This window comes from Lactuca virosa, chromosome 8 (assembly GCF_052849685.1).
Source record: "Lactuca virosa cultivar CGN04683 chromosome 8, Lactuca_virosa_CGN04683_v6, whole genome shotgun sequence".
Lineage (NCBI taxonomy): Eukaryota > Viridiplantae > Streptophyta > Magnoliopsida > Asterales > Asteraceae > Lactuca > Lactuca virosa.
The window spans coordinates 59,731,349-59,744,456 of record NC_136433.1 but is presented as its reverse complement, the minus strand read 5'-3'; positions in this window follow the sequence as shown (position 1 = coordinate 59,744,456).

Sequence of the window (13,108 nt, the reverse complement as noted above, 5' to 3'; positions counted from 1 at the left end):
GTTTGAAGGGCAAGATTTTCGTAGATGGCAGAAGAAGATGAATTTTCTCCTTACCACTATGAAAGTGGTGTATGTTCTGAGTACACCCATGCCAGTCTTACCGGAATCTGTTGAAGATGAACCTTTGGAGGCAACAAGAAGAAGATCAAAGTGGGAAAATGATGATTACATATGTCGTGGTCATATTCTCAATGGTATGTCTGACTCTCTTTTTGATATCTATCAAAATTTCGAATCTGCAAAAGAACTGTGGGATTCTCTTGAATCCAAGTACATGGCTGAAGATGCTTCTAGTAAGAAGTTTCTTGTTAGTAACTTTATGGGTTACAAGATGATTGACTTCAGGCCTGTTATGGAACAATTCCATGAAATGTTAAGGATTTTGGGATAGTTTGCTCAACACAATCTGAAAATGGATGAAGCCATTTTTGTGGCTGTGATCATTGACAAACTGCCCCCTTCCTGGAAGGATTTTAAACACAATCTGAAACATAACAAAGAGGAATTGACTTTGACTCAACTTGGAAGCCATTTAAGGATTGAAGAGTCCATAAGGACTCAAGAACTTGATAACAATCCTAAAGGCAAGAACCAAGTTGGTTCCTCTTCTATGAACATGGTGAAAGGAGAATGTTCAAAGAATCCCAAGAAGTCTAATGGAAAAAGGAAGTTTAAAGGAAAGGATGACAAGTCTTCCAACAAGAAGGCTAAGTTGGTTTGTTGGAATTGTAACAAACCGAGTCACTTCAAGAAAGATTGTCGTCTTCGCAAAGTGAAGAAGGATGGTGTTGGACCAAGTGGATCCAAGGATCTAGAAAAGCAACAAGATCAGATTTCTGTTTTCTTGCAGAATTCTACATATATTAAGAATTATATTTCTGTGATTTCTGAAGCATTTTATGTGCAGGATGATAAAGTTGCATGGTGGGTTGATTCGGGAGCAACAAGTCATGTTTGCAAAGATCTATATTGGTTTAAGGACTTTCAACCAATTGAAGATGGATCTGTTGTGAAGATGGGAAATGTTGCAACTGAACCAATCAAGGGCTTAGGATCTGTTTTACTTACTTTTACTTCTGAGAAATGTTTGTGTTTGAACAGTATTTTATATGTTCCAGGGATTCGTAAGAATCTCGTGTCTGAAATTGTATTAAATAATTATGGTTACAAACAAGTGTTAGAAAGTGATAAGTATATCTTGTCAAGACATGGTTCTTTTATGGGATTTGGCTATATATGTAATGGAATGATTAGGCTTAATATTAATTATCCTTCTAGTGATAATTCTGTTTGCATGGCTTCTAATAGTACTAGCAATAATTTTCATAAATCTGAATTATGGCATGCTAGACTAGGACACATTCATTACAAGATATTAAAAGACATGTCTAAAATGAGTTTAATTCCTGCTTTTGATATGCAAAATAATGAAAAATGTAAAACATGCGTGCTAACTAAAATCACTAGACAACCTTTCAAAGATGTTGTTAGGGAAAGCAAGGTGTTGGATCTTATACATAGTGATTTATGTGATTTCCATGCAACACCTTCCCTTGGAAACAAGAAGTATGTTGTTACTTTTATTGATGATGCATCTAGATATTGTTATATCTATTTGCTACATTCTAAGGATGAAGCACTTGATTTAAAATTTATAAACAACAAGTTGAGCTTCATAAAAATGAATTAATAAAAGTATTGCGTACTGATAGAGGTAGTGAGTATTATGATCCAATTTATTTTAATCAAATGGAATAATATATCAAACCACAACTCCATATACACCACAACAAAATGGTGTAGCTGAAAAGAGGAATAGGACTTTGAAAGAAATGGTTAATTCCATGTTGTCATATTCTGGTTTAAGTGAAGGGTTTTGGGGTGAGGCAATGTTAACTGCATGTTACATCTTGAATAGAACTCCAAATAAAAGGAGTAAGAATACTCCTTATGAACTTTGGTGTAAAAAGGTACCAAATTTGAGTTATCTCAAAGTTTGGGGTTGTAGAGCAGTTGTAAGGCTCACTGAACCCAAAAGGAAAACATTGGGTGAGAGAGGTATAAATTGTATCTTTATTGGATATGTTGAGTATTCCAAAGCATATAGATTCTATGTTTTAGAATATAATGACTCTGTGTCTGTAAACACAATGATAGAGTCAAGAGATGCTATATTTGATGAAGAAATATTTACATCTATACCTAGACCAAGGGGCATGATTCATCAATCTTCCAACAAGAGTACTACTCAAGCTGAAGATGTTTCTGGTGGTGCAAGTTCTATACCTAAACCTAGGAAAAGCACCAGAGCTAGAAAAGCTAAATCTTTTGGATCTGATTTTCAACTATATTTAGTTGAAGGAACAAGGAATGAAACTATTTCTCAACATCAATATTGTTTTAATATTGAAGAGGATCCAAAGACTTTAAGTGAAGCTATGACTTCTAGGGATGTTCATTTTTGGAAAGAGGCAATTCATGATGAGATTGATTCTATCATGCATAACAATACTTGGGTATTGGTTGATTTACCTCCTGGTTGCAAGGCATTAGGATGTAAATGGATCCTCAAAAGAAAAATGAAGGTGGATGGCACAATTGATAAGTATAAAGCCAGATTGGTTATCCAAGGCTTTAGACAAAAGGAAGGCATTGATTTCTTTGATACTTATGCTCATGTTGCCAGAATTTCTACTATTAGATTATTATTAGCTCTTGCAGCTATACATAATCTTGTGATTCACCAAATGGATTTGAAAACTGCATTCTTGAATGGTGACTTGGATGAGGAAATATACATGAAACAACCTGAAGGGTTTGTGATGCCTGGAAATGAACACAAAGTGTGTAAGTTGAAGAAATCATTATATGGTTTGAAACAAGCACCAAAACAATGGCATCAAAAGTTTGATGATGTTGTCTTGTCTAATGGTTTTGCATTAAACCAAACTGACAAGTGTGTATATAGAAAATTTGATACTTTTGGTAAAGGAGTCATGATTTGCTTATATGTAGATGATATGTTGATTTTTGGTACTGATTTAGAAGAAGTTAATAAAACCAAGAAATTCTTATCATCTAGTTTTGATATGAAAGACATGGGGGAGGCTGAGGTAATTCTTGGTATAAGAATTAGAAAAGGAAACAATGGGATTTCAATTTCTCAATCTCATTATATTGAGAAGATATTGAAAAAGTTTAACTTTGAGAATTGTTCTCCTGTTAGCACTCCTATAGATCCTAGTCTTAAGCTTCTACCTAATAAAGGATCTCCAGTGTCTCAACTAGAATACTCAAGGGCTATTGGTTGTCTAATGTATGCCATGATTAGTACTAGGCCTGATATAGCATATGCTGTGGGAAGGCTTAGTAGATATAATAGTAATCCTAGTTCACATCATTGGCAAGCTGTGAGTAGAGTATTCAAGTACTTGAAAGGGACCATGAATTATGGTTTAACTGATAGTAGATATCCTTCTGTTTTGTAAGGTTATTCAGATGTCAGCTGGATTAACAACTTAGAGGATCACTCCTCTACAAGTAGTTGGGTGTTTCTTCTTGGAGGATGTGCCATTTCTTGGGCATCTAAGAAACAGACTTGTATTACTAACTCAACCATGGAGTCTGAGTTTGTTGCATTGTCTGCTGCTGGTAAAGAAGCTGAGTGGCTAAAGAATTTAATTTATGAAATTCCATTATTGCCCAAACCGATATCTACCATTTCTATCAGATGTGATAGTGTTGCAACCTTGGCTAAGGCTTATAGTCAAGTGTACAATGGAAAGTCTAGACATTTAGGTGTTATACATAGCATGATTCGTGAGCTCATCATGACTGGTGTGATATCTGTGGAGTTTGTAAGAACTCATTTGAATTTAGCCGATCATCTAACCAAAGGGCTAGCAAGAGATCTTGTGCACAGCGCGGCTGTAGGGATGGGTTTAAAGTCCACTTAAAATCTTTTATATTGAGATACCCAATTCCCATCTAATGTGATATTAGATGTTGAATTCAATGTGGAAAGCTTGATATTTGAAGATTGGAACACATTATTATCATCATCCCAAGGTATGTGTTCAGTACTGCAAGTAAAGGAGGTTGAATTTATATTCTTAATAGTTATTTTGAAAAATTGCATTTGCAGGTGCAAGAATAAAAGGACTACCTATATAAGCATGAAGTTTAGTTGCTTCAAGAAGTTAGGACTTGGCTTTGATATGCTTATTGAAGGATGGGACACAAGCTAGTAAAATATAGTGTCAAGTTAGAACTTATGAGAATGTAAATTGTTGTGTGTATTATCTTCATGTATTCACTATGGATAGAAAGGGTTCAATCCTTAGTGACACCCTGATATTCGAATATTTGTATTGTGTAATATACTAAGGTGAAATTCAATCGTCACGATATTTCATTTATGCATCAATTTGTTGGTGTTATGTTTCATTTTAAGTTAATCAAGATTACCCTTAAATGGGGGAGGTTTGTTGGTGATTTGTTATCATCAATATTATTTAAGTGTAATGGGATACTTTGTTGACTAAAAGTGATCATGATAAATATTAAACAAGTAAGGAAGGTGTGGAGTACACAATTGTTTAAGTTTGATCAAGTTTTCAAAGTACACTGTCATTTAGGGGCGAAGCCCCTAAACGAACGGGGGTCCAGGGGCAGCGCCCCTGGGAGCGGGGTCCAAGGGGCAGAGCCCCTGCATCAGAAAATCGGATTTTCAGAGAATTGACCATTGTTTGACCCTTATCCAAACTTCCGTTTTTATGTTAGTTTTTATAGTTTTATGATAGCTTGAAACTGTCATATGACAGTTTTCAGACAAAGATCATAAAGTCGATTTTGGTCTCATTTTCTGGTACATACGAAACTATCATTAAAACATTCTAAATTCTAAAATATTGGGAGTACCACCCAAATGCTTTAATCTGAAAGTGTTTTACACAATTCTCAGAATTCCAAGCCTTATTATACCCCAATTTCTAACACTTTCTTCCTTGAGGGAAGACTTTGTAACTTTTCTATGTCTTCCTCTTTTGCTATGTTATTTTTAGAAAGATATTATATTTCTATTTTGATTTATCATTCGACTTTGCCCTTTTAAGCTAGTTGTTAGCTAAGAATTATTTCATGTTTTGATGCAGATTTACATACATGATATATGGTTGATGATATGAAGTTATGGATGAGCTCAAGTTGATTTTTGAGAGTTCTGACCTTGGCTTTGACTTGACTAACGAAAGAAAAGTTTGCATTGATGGAGAGGTATGCCATGTGACTTTTTAATTTTTATTATTGTTATTTTTTTTTATAGAAAAGCTTCCACTCTAGAATAAATGAACAAAATGCAAGGCAAGACTCAAGAGGCCATGAAAATTGAAGACTGATTTTTTTTCCTCTTTCCTTTGTTTTCCACACAATTCATATTTCTTTCAAACTTATCATGTTATATTTTGTGAAATCTGATGCATTTTTTATTTCTTATAGGTGATTCTGAACCTACAAAGATGTTGAAAGAACAGCTAATCTATCAAACAATCAAATAATCAACTACAAATGTAATACCCCTCAGATAAACAATTAGCTAATCTATATATCCCAATTGACTTTTAACCCTCATATACAAGTATTATTATTCTCAGGTTTATGATGAAGGGTAAGATACCCCCGATCTTTGTAGAGAAACAGTTAAATTTGTTTCCATAAGGGAATTTCTTGTTAGCATTAACTTGTTACCCAATGAGTATATTAAGCTATAAATAAACATAAATTATATTATTGTATTATTATTTGTAGATCCAGTGGCGGATGTATTCTTCTTCCTAATTGACAAATCAATTTGTAAATGGGTTAAATACAAGAATTATCAACCAAAAAGTGACAACTTTTTATGGTCACTATTTGGATAAAATAGTGACGACTTTTTATGGTCACTATTTGGATAAAATAGTCACGACTGTTTATGGTAAGTAATTGGACAAATCAGTGATGACTTTTTATGGTCACTAATAACATAAAATAGTGACGATTTTCATTGATTAGTGACAACATTGAGTGACGAAACGGGTCGTTACACATTAGTGACCAGTATATTCTAGTCACTATTTAGTGGCCACCTATATATTTTGGTCACTAAATCAGTTTTGTGACGGACCTATAGTGACGAAAAGTGACGACTCTTTCTATTGTTAGTGACCATTTCGTTTTCGTCACCAATTGGCGCTTTTTTTGTAGTGAGTCTCGTACGAAGCATCGTTTATCTAACAATCACGCGTTCAGATTTGATGTATGCGGTTAGTCTTCTATCCTGATTTATGGCAAATCCCAAGGAGGAACACATGGCTGCAGCAAATCGTGTATTAAGATACGTTAAAGGCACCAAAAACTTTGGCCTGCACTTTGGAAAGAAACTAAACAAAAAGCTGCATGTGTAAATAGACAATGACTATGCTTGTGACATAGAAGACCGAAATTGCACCACAGCCACAACATGTGCATGTCATTGTGTTTGGTTAAAAGGTCTACTTGAGGAACTTGAAGAGAAACCAATAGGAACTGTTGAAGTCTCTTATGTGATAATAGCTCGACCATAAAACTGTCAAAGGATCTGGTGTTACAACGGAAAACAAAACACATGGATGTTGGATTTCACTATCACAGAGACTTGGTGAATCAAGAAGTTGGGAAGCTTGAATTCTGCTGCTCCGAAAAACCGTTGGATGATGTCATGACTAAACCATTGAAGTTGGATACCAGCGAGATGATCAAGGAGCAGATTGGAGTGAAAGAGGTTAAACAAGAAGCTTGATGCTCTGTTGTTTGAGGGAAAATTTGTTGCGCTATATTTATTGGGCTAGTGTTTTTCTTGAGTCCATTTTAGTTTTATGTTTGGGCCTCATAACCTGGTCGACTTAGAATTTTGACAGCTTACCTGGTCAGTCATTGTCTTTCGTTTGAGTCTAGATTGTTCCGTTCTTAGCTCCTGTTTTCCAGTTTTTCTTTTGATACAGTTTGATGTAATGGCTGTAAATTAGCTGCTCCTTCGTGAATAAGAGATGAAATTCAGTGCCAATTGTGTTCAATATCGCTTTGACATTCTTCAAGTCTCATGTAAGTCAATTTTCAAATACTAGGTACTTGTTCAACAACTTTTAAAGACGGACTTAAATTTCACTAGAACAGAGAAAACGAGACATAATTGAAGGCAGCGATTAGTGAAGGGGGAAGCTTACTGTGATGAGAAACGGACTTCAGGGACCTGATCTGTGTGACACAAAAGCTGGAATGGCGGTTAACGCAAATATCTCACCTGGTATCGGCTGACCTCCGGCTACAAAGGGACACATTGGCGTCTTGCTTCTTGGAAGTTTGATAGGGTAAGCAATGAGTATGTAAGCGTGTGTTGGAAAGAAGAGAGAGAGGAGAGACAATTCCAAGAAAACCAAAGGATTTTAATTTATGTCTCAGTCTCACGTTGAGTTCCTATATGGTAAACCTTCCGTTTTCCTTTAACCATAGGTAAAAAAAATACTAAAATTTTTATTATTTACAAGATTGAAATCTTAAATCTTCACCCATCTTTATTTGTATATAATGGAATTAAGATTAAGTTCTGAAGTTAATTTTCATAAAATTTTGAACTTCTGTCGCAAAGTTTTTCTATATTTCCTGGCCAGCAATGGACCAGATTTGGATGTTTAGACTAATAACAACTCTTGCTAAATTAATACATGGGATAATGACTTAAAAGGGTAATATATTTTTCGACTTTTACACATTCGGTTATTCAATTTTTTTTCCGTCCACAATTACCCTCTCAACTTGTTAAATATTACTTATTACCGGCTACTCCAGGATAAATGGTAAAAATGAAGGAAAATTAAACCATTAATCTATAGAGAACAATTAATGATTAGAGGGTAAACAAAGTGGACGTGCTCGTTATATATCTTTATGCAATGTTGATTTCTTAGATTAGAATCTGTAAGGAGGCGCCACAGCTTATAATAATAATAATAATAACAATAATAATAATAATAATAATCCTTTAGCAGGATGAATTTTATTTCACAGATTTCTCGGTGAACAAACACATTTGGGCACCATACTTTTATATTTATGATATTAAACACAATATTAAACTTTAGTGCATGGTGAACACTGGCAAACACCATTACAACAATAAGGCAAGTGAGTTCGGCAGATTGGTTCACAGAATCCAAAAGGACCACACCCTTCTCTGTTCAATCCTTTGTCAGCCAAAACAGATGAGGCAAACAAACCTGCAAAGCATATTTATTCCATTAGATATAAACAGAAGACATGATGGTTAATGGAGTTCTAGCTATTGAGACAAACAAACCACTACATACCTGACATGGAAAGCAATAACATGACCAAGAACATCATCTTCAAATTTTGCTCCATGTTTTAAACGATCAATGTAAAAGCAAAACCAAAGGAGTTAGTTTTCATCTGCATCAAAGTATTCTCTTATCGTCATATATATATGCGTCATATCTTCTATCAAAATTAAATTGTCATAAATGCTAATAAAAATGGTCAAATATATTGTTCCAATCATGGATATTCCTACACTAAATTATCTAAAGGATTGATTATCATTCCAAATATAACAAAAATAAAGAATATCAGTTTTCCAATTAAAATTAATATTGTTAATAAATAAAAGAAGAAATCAATAATATCTGTGTGGTTAATTTGTTACTATGTTAGCAATAAATTTCCCTAATGAAGAAGCCCAACTCCATAACCTAACGAGTAACCAGTTATTAAAAGTAGTCAATTATCGTCCATTTCTAGCCCACCAGTGATTGGAACTTGAAAGAGAAGTGCATTTTTGAATGCCTAACTGAACGTTCAAGATTGGATTCAGAAGCTGACGGTCCCTCCTCGACTGTTGTTTCAAACATACATATGTAGGCTCACGAAAGCATATGCTAACAATAAGGCTTACAAAACAAATATATGCTACAAGTAAAGGTGCACCAGCAAACCGGTTTTTAAAAAACTGCCCAAAAATAGCCTGACCGTTTTTTTTTTGTTTTTTATTTTTTTCATAACTGGTTTTGGTTTTAGCATACCAGTCGGGTCTAGACCGGTTTTTCTTATATCATTCTATCGATTTTTTGGACCTGGAGTTCTTTTACCATTCTTTTAATAGTTTTTTCCAATGTTTTAAAAACCGGTTTTTTAGTTGAACATGTATGGTGACCGGTTTCCGGTTCGACCGCTGAGTAAACCGGTTTCTATAATTTTCATCTTTTTTCGTATTTTCCTACACAAACATACATACACAAATCAAGAATTTGATGTCCACGAGTTCAAACATTAAAATACATAAGAAAACAAGTTGTAAATCAATCTAAATACATTAAAATAACTCATAACCATAAGTTTTACATCAATCCACATGCATTAAAAAGAAAATAAAGTCCTAGATGAATATAAACGCATCAAAAAACTTCATAACATTTATCATTTGCTTTTATTCAGAAAAATTTTAATAAATGTGAAAAAACTACCAACGTTTATTATGCAAAAGGTTTCAACTCCATGTGTTTTTATTCAATTTAATCGGTTCAACCGGTTTAATTGAACCGGTTCAACCGGATTTTTGTAAAAACCGGCCGATTCAGAAATAGACATAAAACCGATGATAGTTGAACCGTTCCCTTCCCCGATTCCCGGTCAAACCGGTTTGACCGGCCGGTTCAAATCGGTCTTTAAAACATTGGTTTTTTCTGTTACCCTTGTTGAAGGGGAAGAAATGGGGAAATGGCTCTTTCAGCCATATTGTAGTTTTGGTACGTTTAGTGCCCATATTTGACTATATTACCCTTCCAACTGTTACTTTAAATATGTTTTGATATATTTTGTTTCAACACCTTTCAAAAAAACGCTTATTATTCACTTTCATTTACTTGTGACATTTAAACCATCTTCCATGGAAATGCAAAGTCATACTTAGCCGTTACCGCACATTGGGTTTCGTCCTGAACCATGGCGACCTAGCTACCGAAGAAACGGAAAATTGAATTTAAAATATATGGTTATCCCGATATACTGCAAATTAAAGAAAAAATTTACAAGATTTTATGGTTGAATATAAATTAGAAGATAATTTTTTTCTATATCACTCGATGTTTCAAACAATACAAATCCATTGAACAACTACAACTATGACTTAAACTACGACTACAACTAAAAATTTACCTTTGGTGCTTTTTTGTGGTGTTTTGGGAAAAAATGAAGATCAAGAAAGTTTATTTGGTTGCAAAGAAATTTGTTACAAGTTTGCATCCAACAAAGTCACTCCATTTCTAGACATGTGTGAGTATAAAGTTTATAACTTGCTCTTTGGATTGTTGATCTCATTATTGGTCATATTATATGCTTTTTGGTCCATTGTGTTTATGATCTTAGAGTTGAGATGATTTCAGCATCTTTTGAGCAATTAGGAATGCTCTTTGGACCTTTTGGACATGGAAAGGTTGCATCTTGTGCTTGTCCTTTAAGCATGCAAGTAAAATGATCCTTTACGTCATATTTAGGTATTAAAGTTTATATCTTGTTTGTTTGGAATGTCCTTATAGATAAAGTTTGAAACTTTATCCATTAATAAATAATTAAGGGGAAGTTTGGGGATTGGGCTTAATGGATTAAGTCATACTTTATGGGCTCGTATTGGTAGGACGCGGGGTAACATTTATGAAGGTGGCACGCTTTTTGCAAAATGTGTGGTCATGTCCGTTTTTGAGTTGAGACTCAATTATTTTGTCTTCTTGTGAGCACTTGTCGACTAGATGGGGGCACAGACTACCTGTTGACCAAAATGTTGACTTTTGACTTTGAACGATGAAACCTGACTTTTGACCAATTTGACTTTTAGGTCAAGTCTTGACAAAGTTAAGTAATTGATTATGGATCTGGTCTCAGTTTGGTATTAGGTAGCGTGTGTTAGATGTTTATGTCGTTGCTATTACTGGTGAGCCTTTGTTGTTTAGATCAGATGTGTTTTTTCATTATACTTTACACCACATCATTTATCCTTGTGTGTTACAATGATGTCATGTAATAGCGATTTGTTGGGCAGGTAGACTATTTTAGACAGTTACATGTTGCTATATTGTTGTTGATCGTTTTTTATTACATGTATATCGACATATTCTGTGGTGAGTTGAGGCGGTCCAACTTCGTGGTGAAGGCCAAGATACTTGGCGGAGCTTTGTATTGTAGGCCAAAGGGTGGACCAATTATTTGTTGATGGTCGGGGCAGACCAAATTTACGCAAAGGCCAAGGGGCAGACCAGTTTCATGTGGAAGGCCATTGTCTGTATGCAATTTATGTATTGTTGTGTGTGGTATTTTAAGAAACTCACTAAGCATTATACTTGCAGTTGTGGATTAAATGTTTTTCAAATATTAATTTTATCGTGGTTATGCGATAGTGGGATTGTATACACATATCAAAAAATTTATGATTTGAAATTTCTCTTTGCGTTTCTTTATAACTCTGGTTTTGAATTATGATTTATGAACAAATGCTATCGTCTTGAATATATCTTTATGAAAACATGTCTTTATTCTATTTTTAAAATGAAAAATTTATTTTGAAAATTTGGACTTTACAAGTTGGTATTTGAGCCTTGGTTTGAGGGATTTGAATGAACACTTGTGTGACTTCAAACTCAAACTAAGGATCTGAAGATTTTTACAAACCTTTTTGAAAAGAATGTTTTAAAAGGGGAAAAGAAGATATGATCTGTATAGTCAACCAAAGAAAGAAAGTAAGTGATGCCCAAAATATCCATGCATTTTGATATGTTATCGTATGAATTGAATACTAGAAGTTAGGCTAAGGATCTGCTCAGGCTTGCGAGCTACAATGCTTGCTTAGGAGATATGCATTTTGTTCATGTTATGTGAACTGTTGGGGAGGTATGCTAGTATATAAGCTAAGGGTCTTTCGTAATTACATGTTAGAATTGTCTGATTTTTTGATGCCTTATTGGCTGGTGGATTTGTTGCTCGAATGTTGTTTTCTTTGTTCTATGTGAAACCTATATTGATATTAATTAACCATTAATCGAATATGTTAAGTTGTATGCCACACAAATAAAATAGTTTTAAAATTCTTGATTTTGACTTGTTGTGTAGCTCCTTTTGAGTCCAAGCATTGTAGAGCAGGATCTTTCAGTTAAAAGAGTGTTTAATATTTGCTGAATTTAATTGTATTCGTAAGATAGTTAGTTTGCATTGGTAAAAGTTTCTTCTGGGGCTGATAGCAAGGTGGGATGGGAATTCCTAGTGACCTATCAAAAGTGTTGGAATGTGCTTGTATAGGCACTTAAGTAAGAGAAATACTAGAAGGACAATCTAGGAGAATTAGTGGTATGCACTAATTCGAGCGTGGGTATATATGCTCAAAATGATTAGTAGTGTTCATGAGTAGTGACTTCGGAACCTTGATACAATTCTTAGGACGAGTACATATAGGTGCATAAGGTAGTATGGGCCCGTACTACCGGAAGCACAAGATCCACATAGGGATCAGGAAGATTCAAAGGGTTACTAGGGAGTTGATTAATGATATGTAGTGCGGTATATCACTAGGGTTGGTTGTATCCTGTTATCGTCTCTATTGATCTTTCAGTTGTGGTTACCCTGGATGAGGATGATTTTTGTGCTTATTCGGGCCTAAGTAGCCATGGCAGATTGGGTCTGATTAGTGCAGACCTCTGCGAGTTGGTTTATCCTAAGGTCTCAAGGACCTTGTTCGAGGTAGTACCAATTTGGGTCATGGGACTCGGGAGGAATAAGTTGTAATGATTGATTCGAGGATTGTAAGCTTTATAAGGGTGGTCGGCTGTTGGCTTGGGATTTCGTTCATTACAATAAGGTTATATTTTTTCAACCTCCCGTGTTTAGGGGAGGAGAGATTGGATTCATATCACCCGACCAATAAAAGAAAGGGATGCCACTTCCAGCATTAGTTTCTGGAGCAAAGAGGTAAGGGTCGGTTCGTTGTGAATCGTTATTTTTACAGCAAAGGGATGTTTGAGAGTCGATTTTTCTT